This window comes from Bemisia tabaci, chromosome 3 (genome assembly GCF_918797505.1).
Source record: "Bemisia tabaci chromosome 3, PGI_BMITA_v3".
Taxonomy (NCBI): domain Eukaryota; kingdom Metazoa; phylum Arthropoda; class Insecta; order Hemiptera; family Aleyrodidae; genus Bemisia; species Bemisia tabaci.
Window position 1 is genome coordinate 42,931,978 of NC_092795.1, and position 26,805 is coordinate 42,958,782.

General features: G+C 42.2%; 1 protein-coding gene across 2 annotated transcripts in view; it reads left to right on the forward strand.

Moving 5' to 3' along the window:
- Positions 1-26,805, forward strand: part of LOC109037603 (uncharacterized) — a 75,736-nt gene that overhangs the window by 13,819 nt on the left and 35,112 nt on the right. The window contains exon 1 of one of the 2 annotated variants that reach the window (XM_019052363.2): positions 3,549-4,070. The exons of the other annotated variant lie outside the window; for it this stretch is intronic. The gene's annotated coding sequence lies outside the window, so the exon portion shown is untranslated. Of the gene's footprint in view, positions 1-3,548; positions 4,071-26,805 lie in introns of those variants that run through there. 2 annotated transcript variants of the gene reach the window in all.

A 26,805-nucleotide genomic window follows, 5' to 3' on the forward strand; every position in this document is an offset into this window, starting at 1 on the left:
CGATAGGAGGGCGCGAGACGTTCTCATTAGCCGGGGCTCAAAAGTTGAATGAATCGTGGAGTCGGTGTGAATAAACGGGATGTGTAAACATGGAGCCGGAGTCGGAGCCGTAAACAAAACCAAGAGTCAAGGTTAATGGAATCCAATTCGGAAGCCGAGCTTGAGCTTGCTCCGTGCTCGCTCGTGAGCTTCCCACTTGGAGCCTATTAATCAACGGCCCGGCGAACCCCGCCACCAAAGGAGCCGAGCCTCCCGGCCTCCCGAAACCTCATTGCTCTTGCACGCATCCCACATTCGCGATCAAGTCGTGCTCTCGAAGAATGGCCAAGTCGCCAAGCGGAAAATACTGAAATTATTCCTAACAGTTTCGATGCAATTGGGGAATTTGGTCAAGAAATTTTGCTCCGGGCATCACAGTAGTACGAGGGCAGACTAGGGGGAAGGTAGGTACTGAGGGGGAAGGTGGGATGGGGGGGGGGGGGGGGGGTAAAATTCGATATGAGCGAAAGGAGACAAAACAGCAAAAAAGTTGTCCTCAAACAATGCCCAAGTCGCAAAGCGGAGAAGCATCCCACATTCGCGATCAAGTCGTGTACTCAAAGAATGCCCAAGTCGCAAAGCGGAAGACTGAAATTATTCTCAACAGTTTCGATGCAATTGGAGAATTCGGTCAAGAAATGTTGCACCGGGCATCACAATAGTACAAGGGCAGTCTTCTCTGAGGGGGGGGAGGTGGGTAGGTAAAATCCGATACGAGGGAAAGGAGACAAAACAGCAAAAAAGTTGTCCTCAAACAATGCCCAAGTCGCAAAGCGGAAAACTGAAATTATTCCGAACAGTTTCGATGAAATTAGTGAATTTGGTCTAGAGATGTTGTTTCAAGGAAACTCAGTGGTACAAGGGCAGACTTTTCTGAAAGGGAGGGGGAGGGTAAAATTCCATATGGGGGAGAGGAGACAGAACAGCAAACAATTTGTCCGCAAACAATGCCTAAGTCGCAAAGCGCAAAAACTGAAATGATTCTCAACAGATTCGATGCAATTGGTGAATTTGGTTCAGTGCGGTCGTTCCGGGCACAAGCAATGGCGCGAGGGCAGAATTTTCTGAGGGGAGGTAAAATTCGCTGTGAGGGGGTGGGGGAAAACAGCATAAAAGTTGTCCTCAAACAATGTCCAAATCGCGAAGCGGAAAATTCTGAAATTATTCCAAACAGTTTCGATGCAATTTGTGAATTTGGTCAAGAAATGATTTTCTGGGCATCTCAGTAGAAAAAGGGTAGAATTTTCTGAGGGGAGGTAAAAATCGCTATAAGGGGGTGGGGGAGGACTGCAAAAAAATTCGGAAATCAATTTTAGAGGAGATCCAAATCGACCTAAATGGTTTGAAAAGGTCAACTCTGAAATACGCTAAGGTGCAATACCCTGCCGGCCTGCCCACCTGCTCTTCAAAATAACACCCATATTTGATCCAAATCAGTGTCTAATAAGGAAGAAAACGATGATAAACATCGAGCTACAAGCCGATAAACAAATGCACCATAATTCAATTACACGATTCTACAATGATGCCTCACGCAAACAATTGAAACAAAAAGGATATAAGACGGCTAAAAACTTACAGATGAAAATGCCAGACGTTTACCATAGCTTCCTCCCTTATTTGATAGCATAGCTAGCCTTTGGCATTCCAATGTATCTGTGTTTAATCTTTGAGAAGCCTAAACCTACGTAACGTATAGGTATCGCAAACGATGAGATCCAATTATGAGAAGCTATACCGCACGCTTGTCGAAGATTTGACTCTTATTGTTAGCCATAGTATCGCGGCAATGGTGGGGACCGACCGGGAGCTATGGCTACGCCCTCAGAGACCCAACAATGAATGACTGAAATGTGAATAACAACGGTCGTCTTACGCGCCTGACATCTATAAATTCTGTGTTGGGCTGAATAGTGAACCCGCAAATTTTAGCAAAAGAAAGCCTCAAAACATTGCTGAACCTGTAACTTGGGTTCGAACCCAACATACAACTATTTGAACTCCGCAGTGGGCCGGGTTGCATACGCTAAATTTTTCGGGCGAAATATGAGACTTCCTTCGGCTCTTGAGCGGTCGCAATAAACGGTTCTCGCGATAAGGCGCAAGTACGATCCGTATTAGCAGTGGTTAAAGTAAAGTTTATATTCAACATTCGCATGCATAAAAAACGAAGCATAATTGCTCAGAAGAGGAATGAAATATGCCCAAAGACAATATGACAAGAGAAAATTGAACGGTAGTCTGTAAAAACGACGGTAATATATTTTAGGGAATTTTGAGTTACCAATGTAACGCCACTCTTGAGGGGCCTCTCAATTCTAAAAGCGTGTATTATTCTTGAAGGAAAATTAAGCTGCAGGCTCTAATACCTACCTTTAAGGTAGGTTATGGCTTTTAATTCCGTTAGTTTTTGTATTGAGTGGCTATTCATTAGCAGGACTTTTAATTTACTTAGATATTAAAAGGAAATGGATTAAGGTTATTTTTGTGAACCCCCACTCAATTTGAAACTTGAGTTGTGGAAACCCGAAAGTAGATGTTCTGACTATTGCTGAAAAGCTGTTAGTAGAGGATTTGTTTTGATGTGTGCGTTCAATGCGACAAGTGCCGTAATGAAACATTTTTTCCGGCATAAAATCAAGACGCAAAATTTTGGGCATATTTTATTCCTCTTCTGAGCAATTATGCTTCGTTTTTTATGCATGCAAATGTTGAATATAAACTTTACTCTAACCACTGCTATAATACGGATCGTACTTGCACCTTATCGCGAGAACCGTTTATTGCGACCGCGCAAAAGCCGAAGGAAGTCTCATATTTCGCCCGAAAAAATTAGCGTATGCAACCCGGCCCACTGCGGAGTTCAAATAGTATTGTATGTTGGGTTTGAACCCAAGTTTGCACACTCCACCTTTGTTTTCACGTTGTTTTGAGTTGAAAGAGCGTTCTACCATGCCAGAAATTATAGTTCTATATTATATAAAGTGTGGCCCAATTGAAATTCCATACAAATTAATGATTGCATTTCAATGCTATAGCCTTTGTGTCTAACTTAGAACTTCCTGGAGGAACATGTTCAAAATTACAATTATTTTCTCTTCCCCGTGTCTTGGCTCCAACTATTTGAACAATGAGACCATCCAAATATGTAAACTTTGATCCTTTGACATGTTGACAATTCTACGTGCAGCACCGATGGGGAGGACGAAATTTCAAATTTGAACTCCAATTTAAGTTTGATGAGTTTCATTCTATTTTTTTTTTTTTTTTTTTTTTTTTTTTTTTTTTTTTTTTTTTTTTTTTTTTAAATCAGATTAAAAGGGAAAATTTCTTCGTTCGCTTTTTAATGATTGTCCTAGAGTAAATTACTGATTCTCATCAGAAATGAATATTTTACAGCAAACATTAATAAAATGCACTGCAAGAGAGGAAAATTATTGTATATTCTTTTTTGTGTGTAAAAATGCACCAACAAGGAAGGATTAATTGTTCTCTCGATAACTAAGGGATAGGCAGGCCTGTTAGCTTACTCTGATCTTGAATCTAAAGGAAACTGACTTGGAGAAGGGCGACCGCGAGCTCTATCAGTCTCTGACTCTCCCGGCTCGGTCGTCAAAATGCAAACGAAACGGGGGAGGAAAGGAGGATGAACAGAGAGATAAAAGTCGGGGCGTGTTAAAAAAAGGAGTCCCGGACGGGAAGAGGGAAAGAGCGCGAGAGGGGGAGGAAAGCACTCTCTACGCATAAAAATAATGCACTCCGCAACGACAAGAGATAGCAGCACCGGTCTTTGACCAACCCAACTTGTGCGTGCATAGGAAAAGGCCCTCGGCGGATCGGATCGCTGGATTGTGCGGGACCTCAGATCTCGCCTCAGATGAGAATTCATGTCGGTGCGGGCCGGGTGTGTGTGATACTGTTCGTCGGGTTTCTTACCCCCCTTTGTTTTTTTCGGACTCGTTCTTCAAAATTTAATTTTTTCCGGGGGTAGTGTGTGTTGACAGTGTTTTACCATTTGTGTTCGGATTAGGGTAAGTGTTTTTTTCGCCTCCTCTGCGCAATTGCTTTCATTTTAAGTCATGTCATCGATTGTTTCGTCCTGCATCGCTCCCGGATGGATTATTTTGTTTTGCTCCGGAAGTTTCGCGCTGCATTCTCTGATTAGGATTCTAAAGTGTAATTCTTCATCGCTGCTTTTACAGTGATAATAATTGCGGCTACTTCATTTTTTCAGAATTTAGTTGCGTATCTGTCCATTGCATGCTCGGTTCTTATCGTGACCCCCCTTACCCTCCTCCCTGCGAATTTTGTTTCCATGCTTCATGCGTGTGTCACTCCCGTATCGTACGGCCCCCTCTCCTGTGCTCCCATCGATTAATTTCTCTACAGCTTTTTTCGAGCTTATTGCTTCTCTGTTTCGCATGACATCCTCTGAGGGTTGTAATCTGCGGGTCTATAGATGCGGAAGAGTCATATTCACGTTTGAAGCAATGCAATGAGTTTTTACTTTTTGAGGTGTAGATTCGCGTGTTAGAAAGTGAAGCAATTGAGAGTTAAGTTTTTTACATTTGAAGTAAAATATGTCACACGTGAATGTCGAATTGAAAAATTTTTGAGATATGTTAATAATTTTGGCACTCCAATTAATTGTTAAAATTAAATGAGAGGTAAATCAGTGCACATAAGAATTCGAATTTTTATCTCTTAATTTAATTCCTCAATTTTTACATTACTATGATCCAAATTCACAGTTATTCCTAATTTTTCCGAACAATTGATTCCCCTCAAAAGTCCATAAAAATGCTCTTCTCATACGCGTATTAATGCTTGCAAAACGCATCTTATTAGGTGTACTTTTTGCGCTGTTTTAGTGATTTTATTCGTATTCGTGTGTTTCACTCTATCCGGTTCACTGCATCAACAGCTCCCATCTGTTAGAATTCCTTTAATCTTTAAAGTTTCTTGAATAATTTAGATGGTAGGCCCCCCCCCCCCCCCATCCGGTGGTTTTGATGAATTCATCTATGTAAAACGCCATTCAAAAAAAAAAAAAATAATAAATAAAAAAAAAACTCATGAAATAATTGAGTACTAACGTTTTACATTAATTAAGAAGGAAGTGAGACATGCTGATGATAAACTTACACCGATCCCAGAGTGATATTTTAGTTCCATTTGGGTCAAAAAATTTAAACGAGACTCTATTATAGTAATGTGTAACTAATTTTACTCATCTAACTGTCATTTTCGCTGAAAGTAGTTTAGTGAGTCAACATATTTTATTTTCTGGAAATTATGTTTAGGTATTTTGCATTATGCACGGTATTGTAGTTTCTATAATATATTGACCTACTTTACTTCCTGCAATTTGCATATATCGATGATTGAATTGCGAAACCATGCATCTCCGTTTGTGACTTTGCAGGTTTCCTACATACCTTATTTTTTCTTTGGAAAACTATTTAGCGTAATTTCCTAAAAATTGTCTTGATTTTTCTTCCCTATTAACATAATATTTAGCAGAATATGAAGTCGGCTTGTTTCTCTTTAAAAAGTAAAATAGGAGCGGAAACTTTGAAACGCCGCGAAGGAGTACGTGGGTTCGCATTTATCTCGCACTTATTTCGCACTTATCATTCTTAATAATCGCTCGCATCTGGAACAGTTCTAATCTGATTGCGGTCAATCGATGGACACGCGTTCGAAATTTTCGCTAAAAGGACGAGTCACTCGTTTCACGTGAAATCCACTTCCTTTGATTAAATAATCGCGAAATGGGATCCGTTTGTTGTGTAATCATTTGTCATTTTATAGCTGCACCATGCAAACAAATTATAGGTTTGTATGTAGGGTGTTTAATGTCATAGCTCCGACAATAATTTTCAGTCGTTCTCTGTCAGTTCTAACTGATCTTTGTGGAGCCTCATACGATGATTTGTTATACCACGTGATACTTTTTCAACATTTTCGGTTTTTTGCCTTTTCTCTCTCTTAATTGCACCCTCAAGTTTTCAAACTTTAGCAGTGTTAAAGTTAAATGCATAGAGAGACCAATCGGAGGTTTCCTCCCAAACGGACGTTTTGGGATAAATGACGTTTCTGTTAAGTGAGTAGATAACTAAATTCTGTTTCTTTAAAGTATTGCGTGTATAAGGTTGAGAATAAAGGAAAATTATTTTTGGCACGGCAACTTTTGGCATCGCAGAGAATGAACTTTCACTAAACACTGATATCTGCCAAAAATAGTTTTTTTTTTCCTCTTTTTTTTTCTGCTATTTAATGGCTTTGTAAAAATAGTTAGATCGATAGGAAAGTAAGCCATACCCCTATTTCAGTGATATCATTTCTTTACGGGATATTAATTGAAACGTTCCGTCAGAAAAAATTGTGAGTTAATGTTGAGACAGGTGTGTTCTTAATGATTTAAGCACGTATCTGCAATTTTACCAGTTTTTGAAGGTTTTTTAATAAAACGTGGTATTTGTTTCCTTTTTTGGCACGCATATTTAAATAAATTATTGTTGATGCCTCACGCCTGATGCGTAAGACAGTCGTCAACAGATCTGAAAGAGACACGTCGTGTCGTCATGGGCATTTCACGCAGGGTTCGTACTGGGGCAAAAAGTTCCGAACGGCAGCCAGGAAGAAATTTCATGGGTAGCGCTCGACATGGAAATGTAATGATATCGGAGGGGGTTTTTGATTAACTGTGGTAGATATGACAGAGGAAGTTGACCCATGAAGCCGGTGATTAATGTGAAAAACGCGTAAACGGCGGAATAATGCGCAAGGGGAAGTTGAAGGTTATGTTGCTATGGGAGCAGGTGGTTACCTTTGTAGGTTGGTCCCCTATTTCTCACAAGGACGGCCACGTTTTTTCTTGGCCTTTCATCACAAAGACCAGTCAGTATTTGCAAACCTCTTTTTTTCCTCCCTCAATTTCCAGCACTGTTCCCTCGAAATTGGACTACATTTTGCAATTGTAGGAACTATGAATTCTGGCCCGGTTTAAAAACAACGTATGCGCCATTAGTTTCCCTGTGCACAGAAGTGTTTTTTCAGATGAGCCAGAATTTATAGTTCCAAATTGCAGAATGCAGTCCAATTAGTCATCTCTGTACTTTTGTCACGAAGTTGCGTATCACGTTATGGATCCGTAAATTCTTTATCACTAATTTTTTTTACTCAATAATATAATTTTTGTCAGAGAGTTAATTTAATTAATTTGCAATAAGTGCGCAAGTATTCAGGGCAAGTGTGTTTTGCTTATTGAGCTCAAGAAGCAACACCAAGCAAGTTGCCTCAGTCAAAAAATAAATGTACTATATAGGTACTGTCCCCGAAAGAAAACGCTTTATTATCGAGATAAGGTTTAAAAGTTGCACGTTCAGTCTCTCATCAAATCAACTAACTTTTTTGTAAACAAAAAGATAACTTTATGGAATTTTATGGTTTCATCGATTAATTTCCCATCCCTTTGTCAAATCAGCCAACTATCGATTTATTTTACAAAGTTCTCCGTACGGTTTAGCTAAACGTAAGTACAGTAAGAATCCACAACTTCTCCTTTTCTAGGTGTAGAAAACCAATTAGTCGTTTGTTACGATTTTGCTCGAACCTTTCGTATCGTGTGAAAAGGTCTGATAGTGCAAAGCGAATCACAGTAGGGCAGTGCAAGAAACAGCCGGAAAGCCTCTCTGTAAATCTAGGTTACTAAATCTCGTGGAAAATCAAATTATTTGATCGAAATAGCTGCGAGATGTAGGATTTTCATGGTGCACCTCGGCATCGCTGTTGTTGACTTTGCATTTGCGGGTAAACATGACAAATCCGTCCGCTATGATGTCATCGCGATCGCCACAAATATTTGACTTTTTGAACTGATACGGGAACTTTGTACACTGATCTACGGCCAGTGCACATCCGAAGAACTTGACATTGCGAACTGCGTGGTCTGGGGCTTTGGCCCTAAAGCGAATCGACTTGAACGTATTCCTTTTATGTTATCTCCGCATGCAATTCAGAGGTTAAGCAAACGTGATTAGCCTACAGTTGAAGACCGTAATCAGTAATATTTGCCTACGAGAGTGTGAAATGACACAAAAGCCCACGGGGCTCAAACGTTTAAGGACGAATTCGTTTATTTTTCGATTAATATCTTCGGTTCAATAATTGGACGTATTCCTGCCAATCGGAGCTACGTGCATCAAGAAATGAGCCTTGAGATCCACAAGAATATGTGCATAACAGGACTCACGTCATAATGCACATAGTTCCGTTTTGCAGAAATACGTCCAATTAAGAACAGGAAGCTCTGTAACTGTAACTCTGAACAAAGTTCCTGCCGTCATTTTGTAAGTTTTTTCTTGGGAATATTTTCCCCTTGAAAATTACTCTCAAAATTGGCAAACATTCATTCTTGCGCGTGAGTGCAACGCACTACTCGTCGGAGTTGTTGATAAAAATCCGTAATTTCCGGAAAATTCACTAAAAACCGAAGATCCTAAGCAAAATAACGGAGTATCCATTCTGAATCTGAAAGAGAACTTTTAATTAGTCATAGAAATAACTTGGTTTCTTTTGATATTCGATCAGTTCCCTGAGTTTTTTTGAAGCTTTCTAATTTTTTTAAGTGAGAGGAATGAGAAGAATACTGCAGTGCTGAGGAAGAACACCGTATGAATATTCGAGAATTGCCAAATTGCCCCGAGTAAAACATGTATTCTTGAGAGCAAGTATGCGTATTTTTCTTTGACATTTTCGGACATTAAGACGAATCTGTGAATAAAATCGCCTGGAAAAATTGAAGGAAAAAATTCACGATTTTCCCAGTAAATTAAGATTTTATTGAAGGAAATTTGACAGCGTCTGAAGGTTCATACGGCGTTCTTCCTTAGCACAGAAGAATAAGAAATGCATACAGTCGGCGGAACGGCAACAGCGAAAGAAAATGCGGAATTTGAAGATAATTTGTTGGGTGTGCGAAGTAGGGGGTGAGATTGGGGTTGGGGGATGGGGGAGGGAATGGGGGTCGGAGGGCTCTAATTTACCAAGTCGTAAAAATCTAACCTTTTAGCGCTCGGTATCCCTTTTTGTGTTCTTTCCGAGTTGACGGCTATTGTTGGCCGCCGTGCGGTGCAGTGCGCGGACTGCGAACTGCCATGCCATTCCGGCGGGTTCAGCAGAACGACCCCTCGATTGCCCCAATCCTGGATTATTCGGCCATGTTTCTCACACACGAAATGAAGTAAAATAAAAGAGGCTGAGGATCAGGTCAGGCATTGCCGACTTTGAATGACAACTCGCCTAAAAATCGGTTCAGATACGTGTATCTGACTTTTCTGCGCAGTAATCGCTGTTTAAAAGTTTTTAAAACACGTATTCGATTCGTATTCGAAAAACGTATTCGGTTTTCGATTGGGTTCCTCCCGAAAGGCGACGGCGTGGACGTCCTGTGAAGGGTTGGCGACAAGGGGTGGAAGAGGAGATCAGAAGGTGCCAGTTGTCTGACGATCTCTGGGAGGATAGGGGGCAATGGCGATTGGGCGTCGCAGAGCGCGAGGCTGCGCCATAAAAGCGGCCCTATGTATGTAAAAAACGTATTCATTTTAAAAAGACTACGTTTGAATTTTTTTATTTTAACCCTTATTTTTTACTTTAACCTTCTTGGGTATTTTTTACTTTTATCCTTCTTGGGTAATCGAAACTAAAATTCGAAATAAATACGAGAGGTAAGAAGAAGGTAATTAAGCTGTTTCTTCTGAACAAAAAATATGTTATTATTAAAGGGCTATTTTACCCAACTTTACCAAACGTAAATTCTGTCGTCCAAGTTCTTACTCAAAGTTAATTTTTTGATATGAACTACCAGAGAAACAACTAACTTTTTTGGCAATTTCGCATGAATGAAAGATACTGTGTGTGGCAGGTAAAAGTGTTTTGTAGGTTTTTGCAACCATCGAGAGTCTGTGATCAGTTTCGCGAAAGATGAATCAGGGTTGATCATAGCATTTCGAATAGTGCCTAGTTCAACGAAATGATTTCTAAGTTCGAACTTTCGCCTGGGCCGTCTCTGCTTGCTCAACTGAGCCTGTAAGGGAAATACTGCATCATCGTAAAAGAAACTGATAAACATGCTTTTCGGCTCTACTTCTTATCTTCTTAACTACTTTTCGAGTGTAAGAGGTCATGTATTTTTCCTCCGAGGGAAGAAAAAAACTAAAAATTGATCGTAATTGATTTCATGATTCATTGAGGCCCATCCGAAAATTGTTTGATTGCGCAACCGAGCATCCTTAAATTAATATCACTTTTTTCTCTTGGTCGTCGTCGTCGAAAATTATCGGAGTTGTGCACTTTCGGGTCGTTTCCGGACTGGTGCAGAACAGATAAGGGGGACTTGTCGTGAAACTTTGACTCTTTCTGAGTCTGGAGATAACTGCCGTGCCCCAAGATTGAGCGTAAAAGATCACACTTCCATCCCAATATGATGCAAGTTTTGACAAATCAATTTCTGGATGTGACATTGTCTCATTGACGCGTTTCATTCATAAACCAAGACGTGCAACCGTTCACGCATTCAGCCTCCAGTGAAATGCACTAACCTCTCCATCGTGGGCGCCGCACAGTAGCTCGAGTCGATCAGAGAGGTCGGACATGAAATTTTTGACTGAAACTCCAAATTTAGATGTTTCTTTTGTCCAATTATACTCATTGAGGGATGTTTCTGGCAGAAAATCTAACGAGAAAACAAACAGAACCGCTTTTAAAACCTCAAAGTTTTATAAAAACGGAGTTATAAGCTTTTGAAGTCTCCAAATTTTGACCGACCTCCCCCATCAACTCGATCCACTGTGCGCCGAACTTGGATAATTTGGTCATCAGGCTTACTTAATTTGGTCACATTATTTATGTGCGTGCAAGTCATTTTATCATTACCAACAAAAATCTCGAAATGATGACTATGTTACTTTTTACGTGGGTGTTCTCTTTACTCCGAGAAGAAACAATCATCGCCGGAACCATCGATAAATTAGATAAGGAAAAAATTGCACGTTTCCTCAAAATTAGCGAAAGTGAAATCGCGGTTTTCAATCGCCGCGGCTGTTTGGAAACAATGACCCAAAACTTATCGTTTATTAATGACTGTACCATTAAAGTTATGCTACGCTGCCAATTCTGGGGATTATTGAGAGATCATCACTTTTTTTTTTTCAGATTTTCCTCATTAAAATGTAGGAATTCCTTTGCTGACAAATAAGTTTCTGAGGCTCTAATCATACGCTTAAAAAAAAAAAAAAAAAAAAAAAAAAAAAGATATGAACAGCTCTATCGTATAGGTAGATCCTGCCTAGTATGGGATTGAAGTCACTTTGTAACTAATAATGTCCCGTCACTCAACGCAAAATTCTGTCAAATTAAATGTAGCAACCTCTTGAGAAAAAATTGGCAAAGATGCGGATTTGTGGCTCTAACTTAATTGTCTGATGACGATATGTTTGCGTGTTGTTGATTTTATTGTCACGTCAACACTAATATGAATATGCCAACACACACACAAAGAATGGACCTTCTTTAATTGGATTTCGGCCTCCTTAATAAAACATACCGGATAAAATTCTATGATTCCTGGTCCTTAAGGGACAAATTTGCTCTGACAGTGTTCATTTTGCCGGCGTCTTTTCGCCTGGAAATCATAGCTGCAAAATGAAACGATACCACATGGTCTAGCTCACAATCAGAGAGGTACAAAAAATCACAAAGATTCCCGATATTAATCTTGTAGAAGTGATTTTCTAGGTTTCGCGGACTATCTAAAATCTTTGGTATGACCACCGCACCGGATAAGAGTTTCGTGAAAGGATTGCGAGTATGTCCGACCACAATATAGCGCATCCTTATCATCACCGCGAAAACGAGGAAATTTCCCTGTGAACGACCTTGCAGAAAAACAGCCAGTGCGGTTATCTCCGTATCGGCTGTACCGCGTTCATCGATCCCATGCACTTTGCAGATTTGCCGTTTTCGCGAAAAATTGCCCGATTTTCCCAGCGAACAGCAGTACTATCGACTAATTTTAGTCGAAAAATGACAATCCCCTCGGTTTCATTCTCATCCGGCGGCAGTCGCAACTCACTATCGCAAATTCGTCAACAACCCCGCCCTCCTCCTTCGTCACTCGAGAAATTGCAATCGGACGGAAATTATCTCATTTAGGTACGTGATTCTGTATGGTAGCATCCCGTGGTGCATCTATCATAGTTGTCAGCTTGAATCGCAATTTTCTGAAGCACTTGTCATTTTTCTCCAATTTTGAGATCGCAATTCTGTTGTCAGGAGACTTAAGCACTCACTTACAAACTTTAACAAAGAAATTCAACGTAATAAAAGCGTGGTTTTTTTAGAGAGAAAATATTGCATTCGAGTGCAGTTTTGATATTAGTATCGAATGCGATGTTTTCTCTCTGAAAAAACCACACCTTTATTACGTTGAATTTCTTTGATAAAATTGGTGAGTGCTTTAGTCTCCTGACAACAGAATTGCGATCGCAAACGAGAAAAATGACGAGTATAAAATGGAACCAATCGATGCGATATATCGCATGCCGTTCTGACACAAAATAAGGCGTCCATCAAATCACCTTAAAACACTTCCGCCAGCCAACTCAAGGAGGCAAGGTACTTTTTAACGCTCAAGACGCGTCTGCCAGCCTCGCATTTCTCGCAGTCAAGATTGACAACGATTAATCGACGAAAAAACGAATACAGGGCTGCAATTAAAACGCTCCACCCCACACACCCACATGCACCGCTCTTGACAAAGTTCATCCCCCGCTCGGCGTGCAACTGTTTGTTATTTGTTCAAGTGCCGCGCCCTGCTGCCGCGCGGTCGGAAACAGCTCTCAAGTCAACCCTCGGGGATTTTAAATTTCGAGTTTTTTGAGGCGATGTGGCAACGAGGGTCGCGGCGCGATCTGGGATGGGGAGTCGCGGAGCCGGGCTAATGGGTGCATGGGAGTGCACTGTGCAGTCCTGTTTTGGTAGTGCATGAGAAAGTCGGGACCGAAATGCAGGATCAGACGAAAGCCGCGGGCTCCTTTGGCAAGGCTCTCACGGATGGGACATCGTAATCAATCCCTGCACTCGTTCTGCCTCTGATATTCAGGAATGACGTCACGTATCTGGTTTACGTGAACATCAACGCTGCACGTATTAATCAGATTTGATTTCCCATGACCTGTTGGGTCTCGATCGGGGGAGCTGTGAAGTCTGTTATGCGTTTAAGTCCTCAGCGCCCTGAACGTCTGGAAAGTGGAACTGATTTTTTCATTCAAAAACTGTAAGGTGTACGTTGCCGTGCTAAGGAAAAGCGCCGTCAGGCGTTGTCTTTCCTATGATGATTCGCAAATCCCTGGTAAAATGAATATTTTCCTCCAAATTTTGCAAATAATTTAGCTCGCAATTTTACCAAAATATTTTGAAAATTTAAGGGACAAATATTCATATATATCAAGCCGCTACCTCAGCGCACTAGAGCGCTCTGCGACTCCAAATCGCCATCGGAATCGATCCTCCCACAAATCATCGGGCAGATTACACCGTCTGATCTCCCCCTCCGCTCCCTCATATAATAAAAATATTCATAACTTCCTAAAAAATAAGCATTTTATCGGAGGAAATGTGTTTTCGTTTCCCCTGAAAATCGTTTTTCCTTAGCACGACAGAAATGGGATGCAGCCGTCAATCAGTGGCGTGCCGTGAATTGTGATGTACCGGTTGTTTTGCCATTTGAACATATCGTAAAGAATCGATTATCAAGATGATCGCTGTGAGCACCCTGTTTATCGATCCTTTTCCGAAGGTTCAAATGACAGATCAATCGATATATCGGAAAGCACGCCACGCCACTGCTGTTCTTCCGCGGCGCGCGTCGGTCGTCGGCAGTAGTGAGTGCGCAATCGAGGAGCCACGGAAATCACCTTCAACTTAACCTGACTCAACCCCACTTTGGACGTGCTTTAACTCTGCAACTGCAGTTATTCATCGACGCCGTAATTGCCTTCCGAACAGCAGCGTCACTTATCGTCGGACGGCGATTATATTCAAATGCTCTGGCAATTTCGTTCTACGGGCCCTCTGTGTTGTCACGCTGCGCCCGGAGTAAAACCGACAAGTTTTCGAGTCAAAATCAGGATTATTCGTGCCAAAAACATTCCTTTACCAATGCATCGTTTTCCCAGAGGTCATGAGAGGGTGAGAGAGATGCGTTTTTACGTCAAGATACGTACTTTTTTCTCATAAGTCACAGACTTTCAATTTTCATTTCTCGAGGAACACCGAAAATGAAAAAACAAAAATTCCCGATCCCAGGTTTGCCGCAAACGCGAGGACATTTTAAATTTTTAACTTTTTTCGCTTGCCTTTCAAAAGGTCTAGCTAATTGCACATTTTTCGGAGAATTTGGGCACTTATACGTGAAATAGGATGTTTGGCTCTGAGGCAAATTGCCATTATACCACGAGGCAATGGATCGTTATAAACAGTAGTTGGAATTTTGGATTTCTCTGTACTTCTAGTTAACATTGAGTTTCAAGCACCAGAGTTGACTATAGAAACATGAATATATCAAAGAATTTTGTCAGTTAAAATATTTTTTTTTTTAAAATTGGGGAATGGAAAATACCATTCCCACTGTATTTTCTCTCTGGTTAAGAACGTCAATTTTTACATGATCTTAGGATTTAGGAATCATTCGGGCTACGATTTCCTTGCGCTCCCTCAACCGACCTCTCACGATATGATATGACCTACTCCGCTCATTGTCAGAGCATCCACTCTGGAACCACCCTAATCTCTACCCAGGCTTGTACGTTGAGTTTTCATATTTTTCACGGTTTCGGGTGCACGTACGGGTGTCAATAATCGCTTGTAGATTTTGAAGTAATTATCCGGGGCGATTTTCCGTCGAGTCAATCTGTGTCGCGTAGGGGCGGGGGGGGGGGGGTGACCGCGATCGGTCCCCGCACAGTGTCTCGATTCAAGAGGAGAAGTCAAACATGAAATTTTTCACTAAAACTGTAAATTTTGATGTTTATTCCGTCAGATTTCAAAGTTCGAGGGGTGAATCTGAAAGAAAATTTAACGAGGAAACCAATCGTACCACTTCTAAAACCTCAAAATTTGGTATAAACGGAGTTACAAGCTTTCAATATCTTGTCCGACTTCTCCTATGGACTCGATCCACTGCGCCCCGGTCGGGTCGTCGCCGAGGACAGACTCAACGATTTGTGCGTTAGTCAGCCGCTTTGGTCTATGGTAATCCGTGACCTTCGGCTAGCCGGCCAGTTACATCGGAATAATTGAAAGGCAGGGCTATGAACTCTCCCAACTGCAGTCACTGCACGCAGGAAAAATTGCTCCAATTATGGTAATCCACTGAAAATCCACCTGGCGAGTGCACAGCTTTCCTCGTATCGTGTTTCCTCCGAGGCCGGTAAATTGTTTTTCACCTAATTTCACCGGACATCATTAGAGCCACCTTCGTAACCACGGCGGATTCTTCACCTGAAAGTTAAAAAAGTCACCCTTGTGGAATACGGGTTCCTCCTCCGGTAAAAAAAAAAAACTTTCCGCAAGTAAAAAAGAGAAAAATTCCCCTGGAATGCCTATCGCAGTTCTTTGATTCCTTAAATCAAATTTTTCTTCGCCTTTCAAGCTTCTATGATTCCTGACCGTCCAAATTCGTGCTAACACCGATCATGAACGTAGCCTGAGGGACCCATAGTGCCTACCCTCATAGTAGAACCCCGTGAGGGTTAAATACTCTCTTAGCACCCACTAAATTTTCCAGCTATGGTTTTGTCACCTATGGAGAAGGTTGGATTAGAATACCAGGTACCTACGTTTCTGAAGGTGATAAATTAAGAGGCACAGAAACAAGAAAGTTAGCACTGATTATTATGCTTGGAATTTAAACCTACATTTTTCGTTTTTGAATCAGCTATCTTACTCGCAAGTGCGTGCAGTGAAATCAGTGACCAGTCGGCCATGGTTCGGATAGGCAACTAAACTAACTGCTTGGCAAAGCGGAGAGTATCACCGGATTTGAAGGCGCTTCGGGGCGAGGTTGATCGTGCTTATGAAGTTCTTTACCAATCAAATCTTCACAATATCGATGCAAATTATTACAATTTGACAGGTAACATTCATGCCGCTCGCAAAGTACCGGTGACTGTTGACCGCCTCCGATATTTCTTTTGAGTAATCGCGGTAATTTTCATTTAAGACTCGCGGAATTTGAAGCTAAAGCAAGAAATTTAGGATCAAACCGGTCCGTGTGGACGGGATGCCGGGTATACATACGCGGCTTTCCCTCTTCTTTCTCTCTCAGGTTTTTAATAATTCTAAAATGTTCGCGAAACCTGAAGGGACAAACCCTTTCAAAATATCTCATAAAAATGTGTTTGTGAAAAAGTGCTTGATTCGCGGAATTTCCATCGAAATCTTCTCTCGGCTTCATAGATCAAGGCGAGTGCGCGGCGTGGCGTGGCCGGTTCCTCGGTGCAAAATCCGAGCATATCCAATCGCCGATTCCACTCGTGAAGAACTTCGTAATTGCATCTTTGCATTGTTGTCGTGCCCGTCAGAGTAACTCTTTTAAATATAGGAGATAATATCACCGAACTGTGCTCGAAAATGAACAAACAGTAATCAGATAAAATAAATGATCATAATGGACCACTAGACAAGGTACGAATTTAAGCATTCTGATACATGTTTTTTAACCAAAATTTCACGTAGAACACGATGCGCACAACAAAAATTACCGAAATCAACTCCTTACGAAGATATTTAATGATTCTTAATGCGTGAATTCAAACCATCCGCTCATGAAAACTCAATGCTCTACGTGACTCACATCGTGCGCTAAACGTTATCATGACAGTCTCTGCGATATAAAAATCTGGCAACCTCGATCTTGACGCTTTGGCTCAGCTATAGCAAATTACTTATAGTTTGAACAACACATGGTGGAAAATGAACATTGCTCGTTTGAGAAGCTTGCTGAAACCGTTGTAGTGCGCGATTTGACTCACGTAGAGCTTTGAGTTTCTCGTGAGCGGGCAGTTCAAATTCCTGGTAACCAATGTGTAATAAAAACGTTAATATCTTCGTTAGGAGTTGGTTTCAGTAATTTTCGTTGTGCAAATCGTGTTTTACGTAAAATTCTGGTCAAGAAACATGTATCAGATTGCTTAAATTCGTACCTTGTCTAGTGGTCCATTGTAAATCATGACCAAAATTTTCAAACTGGTCTAGAATTAGGTAGAACGAAAAAGAAAAAAAAAGAAAAAAATAGTAGCAGCTAATTTTGAAAAATAAGATCAAATCACCACAATGTAAATATACTATACCGAAGAAATCAAAGGGAAACCGAAAGAACGGGACATAAAAAATTTAAAAAAATTAGTGAAGCTAAAACATTAAAAGACTAATTATTTGAGTAGTGGCGAGATGTTAACCAGGAACAGCTGTCTGTGCATTCATTTTTGTACTGTGTACTACCTTTGAAAATTAATCTATGACGCCTTTCAAAATGCACGTTTTCTAAGTAGGCATTTCCACGAAACTAATCACGTCAAGACCTTTTAATTTTCAAAATTCCACCTTTTTTTTTAGTGCACGTCAATTCCGCTGAAGTTTACGTTCTTCTCAATAATTTAACATTTTGCGAGTAATACAGTAATTAGCTTCCATTCACAAAATCCTAGCCCAGTTCGGAACGATACCATTCTTCGCAATTCATTGAGAATCCGTATCACCATCGAAGAAAGCCCAGTTTGGCGTCGCCGTGGCCCAGTGAAAGTGGAACTGCTGAGAGGGCCCGGCGCTGTTTTCCGCGTTTCATACTTGCGCGGGTTTTTTGGTTATTTTTAGCCATTATTTTTGTCTCTTTTCGGAGGGGGGCTCCAGGCGGGAGGGGGGCGGGGGCTTGTTTACGTCTCGCGTAGCTGGATTCACGCCGCCGTTGCATCGAGCGGTTCCGATGCCCCGGCGAATTTTGCGGTTTTTTCCCCGTCGTTTTTCTATTAGTGCGATTTTCTCCGCGAGGTATGAAGGGCGGGGGCGGGATGAATTCAGGCCCGCGGTCGCTCGAGCGTGGAAGACGATGCAGATCTCGTCAGGAAGAATAACATCCGAGGTGGATCCGTCACTTAATGCGCGGAGTCAGAGCTGACAATGAGAGATATCCGCGGATTCGCAGATCAGCACGTTTGGCTCCTCAATTTTCGTGTCACCTCGAGGCAAAATCGTTGCTCCTCTGACGTAAGGGCGTATCTTTATTTCGCATGAGCCCCAGAAAGCACGGATTTATACGGAGATCAGGGCTCACGCAGAAATTGAGATACGCCCTTACGTCAGAGAAGCGACGATTAGTGCCCGGTTGCTGTCAGGAATTTCCAGAGAAACGCTTTTCCTCTCTTCAGTCAAAATGTGTATATTGAGGAGTCGCTCTTGATTGTAGTTGCTGACAAGTACAACGGAGCGCTCAAGCATTTCATCAAGAGAAGACCGGCAGAACTTCAGTTTCAACATAGCCAATAGTTGATTCTCAGATACTTTGCTTCGACGGTTTCATTCGAGTTTCACCATTGTAGTCATTTGCTAAAGGCGATTGAACACTAACTCTTCGTTATGTGTTTTTACTAAGTTTCATAATCGGATTGAGTTTAGTGTAAAAGCGATAAAGTCTTGTCCAACACATCATGTCAAAATCACATTCTGAATATCTTTTTATGATTTTGAAGATTTCATAGGCGAAAACATATGACAAGTTCAGCTCAGAACTATTTCCAATTAATTTTCCCCGCAACGGCTCGATTCCTTCCGCACAGTTGGGTCCTCTTGTAAAAGCTTAACCCGTTCTAATCGAGCATACATCCCTCTCATGGGAAGTCACGATAGGTTTTGAGTTACAATGCAATTTTTCTATTAATTTTCCATACTTTCTTCTTTATTATTATTTTTATTCCCAAACCCACCTGCTACCTCTCCTGCGAAAATTAAAGTCTTGCTCTCGTGAAATCATGAAATATGCATGCATGTACTAAAAACGAAAATAAATTGAACCCTTCATTCATTCATACACCTCAACATGAATGAAACACGTTAGATTCTTGCACTCTCTCTCCATACATAACGTTGCCGGTTTGTTTTTACAGTCTAAGCATGCGAAGGGAGTTGCGTTACAATGAGAGTTGGCGACTGAAGTTGACGTTCAGCTTGGAGTAGGGACTTGGTGGAACGAGCTGTGGGAAGTGCGGGCATGAGTGCGGAGTGCGGGCCGGTGGGGCAGGCAGTGGATGGGATCAATCGTCGGCGAGCTTTTCGGATATCCGGTGCAACCGCGGACCGCGGACCGCGGCAAGCAACGCTGCCAGCTCGTCCAGAACGAAGCCAATTTTTTCGCGAGGAATAGATTTCTATTATTATCTATTTATCTATCTATCTATACTATAAGCTCCGAGACCTCCTAATTTTGCGAAACTGGTGACGCTTAGTTCCAGCGTTCTACCGGGCCGATTTTCATGATTTTTGCGGCTATCGACGGGCAATTGTCCCTAAATAAGCCAACTCTTTTCGGATTTTCAAAATATGGCCCAGGTTTTTTTATATTACGTGGTAAAGTTGCGAATTCTCCCATTTAAACAATGTAAATTTATACTTTTTGTCATAGTTCGTTTGAGCGTTCTACCGGGCCGATTTCCATGATTTTTGCGTAAATCGACAGGTAATAGGCCCTAGATGAGCCCGCTGTTATCAGATTTTGGAAAAAGGACCCAGGTTTTTTTAAAATCACTTTATAAAAGTGAGTGAGTTTACAGAATGCTCCGGTACTGCTACCGCTATGCGCGGGAGGATGCGCAGTGGTCGAGGAGGTTGCGCAGTAGGTGTGTAGCCTGCGCATCAGCTCTACACTTATCTACACAAGATTCGCACCGACGACTTCACGTCGCGCGGTGGCCGAGTCGTCTAATAAGATATCGAATGCGTCCACTCTGAGCTCGATGTGGGTTCGATCCCCAACTCACAAAGTCTTAATTATTACCTGACTATCATTATTCATTGTTTTACTGCAATATTTCATCAAGCAGTCGTTTCAAAACGCGTCCTTTTAATTTTGAAGTAATTTTAAGTAAAGTTTAAAATTAAATTATACCTCATATCGTAATTTTTTATGGGAAAAATAAAACTAACACTGATAGGAGGGTAAAAATAGGGCCGCGAAGCGGCCCATTGATGGCGCGGAGCGCCTTCAGGGGGTTGGGCCGCGTAGCGGCCAGGGGGCGTAGCCCCCTAGTTTATCTATATCGATCTATTTATTATCATATTTTTCATATTTATTTATTAATTTAGAGGCTAGACAAACAGGGTCACGGCCCTAGTCAAAAGGTAGAAGAAGAAGAATAGATTTCGGATTTGAAACTGGCAACAGTGTTGGTTAATGCGTCGCTGTCGTGCTCCGACGTGCTAAGGAAAAACGCCGTATGAACCCTCAGGCGTTGCCAAATGTCCTTTGATAAAACGCAAATTTCCTTTTAAACTTGCGAATGTTTCCCTCCCAATTTTTGAGATAATTTTGTTCGCAATTTCACCTGAAGATTCTGAAAATTTAAAGGAAGAATATTCATAACTTTCCTCAAAAATAAACATTTTATCGAAGGAAATTTGGCAACTCTCGAATGTTCATACTGCGTTTTTCCGTAGCACGACAGTGCTCTACGTTTGTGTGGTTGAGCCCTCTCGCAGATGCCGAGCCGATTGAGCTTTCAGTTTCTCAAACTCAAGCTTTCGATTTTTGAAGGAGCTTTTTTAAGAAAAAAGTGTGGATGGCACTTTTTTGTGGTTCAGAGTTTGTGAGGTGTAAGAGAAACAAGCAAAGCATCCTCAGTTAGTATCGCATGCAATGAACACGAAGCGAACTTTGTCATAACGCCTGGATACAACTATTCGAGCTCCACGGATGTCCGTGTTGCATATGCACGGGAGTGAAGGCGTTTTGATTCTGTAGACACTCACTACTTCGCCTGCGCTGCGGCGCGGCAGTGGCGATATGTATTGGGAGGATCTTAAATGACAGAGCGCCTTCAATTCTTCGTTTATACCGCCACCACGCACGAATAGATCGCATGCAGCGAACACTAAGCGAATTAGTTTTGACGAGCGATGTGCGCGAGTGAAATATGCAAGAAAGAATGAGTAGAAGCAGAACAATCTCAAATTTTTAAGAGTGCATAGTTGAGACTCCTTCGTTAGATTATAAACGCCTGTTTCGTTCTCTGCGTGGTAAATTCCGTCCTACGATGGCAGAAATCCGCCGAGGTATCTGAAGTGTTGCTTGAACCGTCTGACAGTGAGTAAAATATTTGACCGATTACGCCGACGCTCGCTGCATCTGCACAGTTGCAACGCCGGCTATACAACATTTCTCTCTATCGGAGACCCCATACACGGGATATTGGCCCTTTCTGGGCGGGGACTGCGAGCAGAGCTAATCATCTGACATCGGTGCATCCTTTTTTAACGAGGTGCAGCTCTGTTATCATGAGGGTCGCGCTCGAAAACACTCGAGTCTCGGACTGTTGTCGGTTGTTTGAACCCATCACATCGCGTAATAATGCCACGTCTCGCAGATTCTGTGGACTCCATTAGTGGCGATGTCATAAACCCATTCGAAAAATCAGTTTTAGACCCGAATAGTATCGGCGAGTTTAATTGAGTCCGCACCCCTGTCCATATCTGTGTTCGGCATCTCAATTATAGACTATGAAGTTTTCGCCAAGTCACTGGGAAGGTCTTTTGTTTGACAAGATTTTAAGGGTTTTCTTCTCCTCTCAGAGCAGCACCTCTCTTTGATGGTTATAAGCAAATCTAACAGCACAAGGACGCCAGTTAATCGAAATTGGCATACATTGTGATTTTGGCGATTTTGTAGGCATTTACTCGTCCGCTTCTTCTTAATTGACCTAAGGTCATCCTATTACACTAATTACTACAAAACACGTAAACAACACTTGTCATTCAAAAAATCTGTTGAAATTTCAAGATAAATTGCCTGAATCGTAAGAAAGGTGTGATTTAACCTAAAATTCCATCCCAACGAAAAGCATTTCATTACAACCTAAAGATTTTATTTTGCATACTGAGTCCTTTGACGTATTAATTAGGAACATAATTCGACAACCCTGGAGTAGAGTGTATAAAAAATCAAAGAGTAAAAGATGAGATAAAATGGGATGGATCGTTGGATGCAAGGATATGGCAGCGAGGGAAGAGGGTGTAGGGAGTTAGAATATAGGGGCTGTGGACTAAACGAGGGTTTCGGAAATTCGCACAAGCTGTCAAAATTTTATCGAAAACTAGGAATAAACGCGTAAAATATGATGAATAATCGTCCCGCACCAGACTATAAGCGTCTGGGATCTCGCCACTTCGCCAGACGAAGAGCATGACAATAACCTGATTCGAGCCCCGCAGTGCGTAAACCTTTATGCCATCCGGGGCTCACGAAAAGAGACGGCTAGGGGGTTGCATCGGATTTATACCCCGAAAAGTCGCGAGTCACGAGGTGGGAGAGCGAAAAATAAATAAGATTTTTTTTTTTATGCATTCCTTTTGTCGAGCCTCGTCCTTTCTCTGCAGATTCACGGACGCCTCGGGTGAAAAGGTCCCGGATTTTTTACGATTTCGACCCGCGCCTGGCCCCGCGCCTCACAGTGGATCGATTCAATAGGAGAGGTCGGAGAAAATTTAGAAACTTTAAACGCTTATAGTTCCGTTGATGCAAAACTTCGAGGTTCGAAAAGCGGTTCCATTAGTTTTTTCGTGAAAAGTTCTTTCATGATCACCCCTTGAAATTTAAACTGTGACGAAATAAACATCAAAATTTGCAGTTCTAGTCAACGTTTTCATGCCCGACCTCTCTAATTGACTCGATCCACTGTGCGTCTCCGAATGGACGGGACCGTCGTAAAAAGTGGCATCTTTACGGATCTCGCAGATCAGCCGGCCGGGTCCTTTATGTCCCTTCACCTTGGCCATCAGCTTCGCCCTTTGGTCACACTGCAGATTTGGGAAGATGTATGATCCGCTGCTGGCCTGCAGAGAAATGGAAGTGTCTCTGTATCCATCCAACCGAAAGCAAAATTGCGCTGTCGACTCAGGTTCCTTTCTTCAGCGAAATCCTCAGTCCATGCATTTTCTCCTGATAGTATTCTCAGTCTTTAATTTTGCAGATTCGGCAGGCACTGTTGCAATCCAACGCAAACTTATACAATTTTTTTTCCTCTTTTTTTTTTGGGCGGAGGATTGGAAATATTTTGAATTATGATTTATAAGTTCCATCCATAATATCTAGGTCAGACAATAGTGGTCGGCATATTAGTCAGTCGTCCAAGGCAAAAGAAGAACTTCTATGTCCTCCAATTTTCCGTAGGCTGGGAGGTGAGGGACATGGTTTGCTCTTTTCTTCCCTCCATCCAGTAACCAGGGGAAGAAAAAAAATTGGCTGAGAGATAATTTATTAGAACACCTTAATGAGGGAGTTTCGTTGACCTGCAAGGAAAGGGAACGTGTCAACAGCGAATCGCATGCTAAATAGCGCATGTACGGCGCGAGGGACACTCCGAATTGTATAAACAATTCCATGCCATAATAATTATACGTATGCATTTCCTTGTAAGTGGAAACCTCGAAACACGCGACACGACCCAGCGGCAATTAAAGAAGTGTGATTTCATTCCGGTCAGTTTGCAAACAGCAGCATTGTCGGGCAATCAACACGTGTACTCGTGCGGAAGTGTATCATTTTGGTTTCCATGGTGACAGCGGTTTTTAATTATTCACGCCCGCGCTAAAAATAACAGGCTTAAAACAATATTTTCCCGCGGTTGGGCCTATAATAGGCGAAAGCGAAACTGGTCTCATCAGCTGACTTGCGAATGGTCCTGTTAATTGATTCGGACCTAGTCACCTAGTGCCGGCCAAAAAAGTAAATATTTACGCGGAGATTAGAAGTATTGTAGGTGAGAAAATCAATCAAACTAACCGTAAGTCCTCAGGCGTGCTTTGGATGATCATTGAAAACAAATATCGCACAATTAGACTTTTATGATCTTTTTATGAGCTCCTCTCAACAAGCCTTTGAATGGGTTTTAATAGTGAAATTTTGATTTTGGACTGCACATTTAAATCCCGACTTCGTTACAGCGACCGAGAAACAAATCGTTTGGAGTGGTGAATATTTTTGCGCACATCTTCAAAAGTCACGACTTTGCAACGTACGCAACTCGTCGTCCCCCCTACGAAGAAACGTAACTGCATTTCGAAGTTGTCAAATTTTTTTCCGCAAATTGCACCTTAACTTGGAGAATTTTGTGCATTTTAAACTGAAAATTTCCCTGATTATTTTTTCCCTCTCTTCTCGTGCAAGAATCAAACAATTTTTAGAAATTCAGAAAAAACGTATCGTCTGGGAAACGATGAACCGTGGAGATATCCGAATTCAGTTACTATCGCAGCGGGCTGATCCGACGAATGTCAACAGGGGCGAGGTGTGAATGATCGATTATCGATATTTCCTCATTTGAAGCCATAGTAAAGAATCGATTATTAAAGTATGGGTTGCGAACACCTTGCTTATCGACCTTTTGCCGTAGGTTTTTAAGGCAGATCAATCGATATATCGCAAAGCACGCCACGCCACCGAGAGTCACCTAAATGACCTGCACTGACACGGGCGGGCGCGGTGGGGGACCTGGCGAAAAAAGAAAGCCGCTGCTCTCGGATAAGGAAAACGGGGAAGCGGGTCGCGCACCGGTGACGTCACCTCATTATTATTTTCGTTGCAGCGGAGCCGCGGAGGACGTGCAGTCGGCGGGCGCGGAAGCCGCAACGGTTCATCGCCGATGTCGACGCCGAATTCGGACGTTCGCGTTCCGAAATTTCCTGCGGGAAGCGCGAAGCGCGAACCGCGTGCCAAAAGGGCGGATGGCGGAAACGTGCCGCGGCGGAAATGGGCCCGATGGACCCGAGCGTTGCACTCTTCCGCTCGCGGCCCCGGAATTCGCGGGCGAAACTCCCGTTAGCGCAACGGCGAACCGCTGCACGGCGCGTCGTCCTGCAGCCGGGTGACGGCGATGCGAGCCGCTCCCGAATTTGGATTCGCGAGATCGGCATCGGCAAGAAATGAGTTCCTTGATCAATATCTCTGCTTAACATCAGACCTCGAATTTTCCGACAAAATTCAATCAAAATGAGCACCCAATGTGCGTCGAGAGTTCACTCAGCTAGGCAGATGAAGGAAAATTAAAATTGAAAGCTTAGCGCTTCTCGAAAAATCGAATGAGATTTAGCTCTTTTTTCGATAATGGAGCCTGCAATGTTGCGTATGTACACTGGAAAAAAAAACACATTGGATGTCGAGTCCAGACTCTTAAAAACATCGACTAGAAAAATACTCTTGATTCAATCGGATTTTTGCTTAAATCAAGAACCAACCCTCTAAATTTGAGCAGATTTCGTTTTGATTTAAGCTTAAATCTGATTGAATCAAGAGTGTTTTTTCTTGTCAATGTTGTCAAGAGTCTGGACTCTAGATCCAATGTGTTTTTTTTCCAGTGAATCGATCCTAACTTTCCGATGCAAAGAAATGAGTGTTTCTCAATCAATAATCTCATGCTCCAACATCATATCGTCGTTTGGAGGAGACAACAAAACCAAGAAGAATGAGCTACCCAATAGTGCAAGCAAAGTTGCACTTCGAGGGCTAAGGAACAGCATCGTCTAACTGAAAATTTTGGAAAAAATGAGTCAATGACTTCGCCGCATTCTACAGAACAAAATACGAAAGCTGATGATTTTAGTTTTTTTTTCAATTCTGTATGGGAGCGCTGCAATGACGCTGTAATGTATGAAAAAATTGCAAATCTAACCTCAAAATTACAGAAATGGCGAAGTCTTCTCTGCAAATTCTGCAAAATTGTCCGTTTGCAGACGGGCGGTACTGTTCCTTAGCCATCGATTTGATCCCATCAGTAAACTTCGTTCAATTTTTATGGAACCCTAATCGATCCTAAATATCGTGGGAAACTTTTGAAGATACAGTGGATTAAACTTGAACTATTTTCAATGATAGTGTAACAAGTAACGTCGAAGAAATGAGGATGATCCCCGCCGCCCTCCTCGTGTAACGCATGCAGGTTTATAGCCCCCCCCCCCTCCCCAGAGCGTTATGTATGAACGCTTTCTTGAATCGTACAAAGTTGAAGTTTCCAATACGCTGAAAGGATACTACGGAAGGGTCAATATTCGCTTGGGAGGCAGGATTTCGGCGCATGGCGAGCCCCGCGTGACTCCGAGCTCATTGCCGCGCGTCAACTGCGTAGTTGCAGTTACGCCCTAGGATCAGGGCTCGGGCCCGGGGCCAAGGCTAGGGGACCAGGGGACGGAATCACCGAAAACACCCGCATAAGTGCACATCCACACGGCCAACCCGCCACATCCTCATCCTCGTCCACCTCCCTAATAAAACACAATGCTATTTATTAATGACGCACGCACACACTCTCACACGAGTGCAGAGTATGCACTCCGCTGTTGCCGAGAGCCAGCTTCCAGCTTAGCTTTGTGGTTGCCCCAACGTCTCCTCAATCCATTTAACATCCTTATTTTTAAACACTTCACTTTCTAGTAGAGCCTATCTGG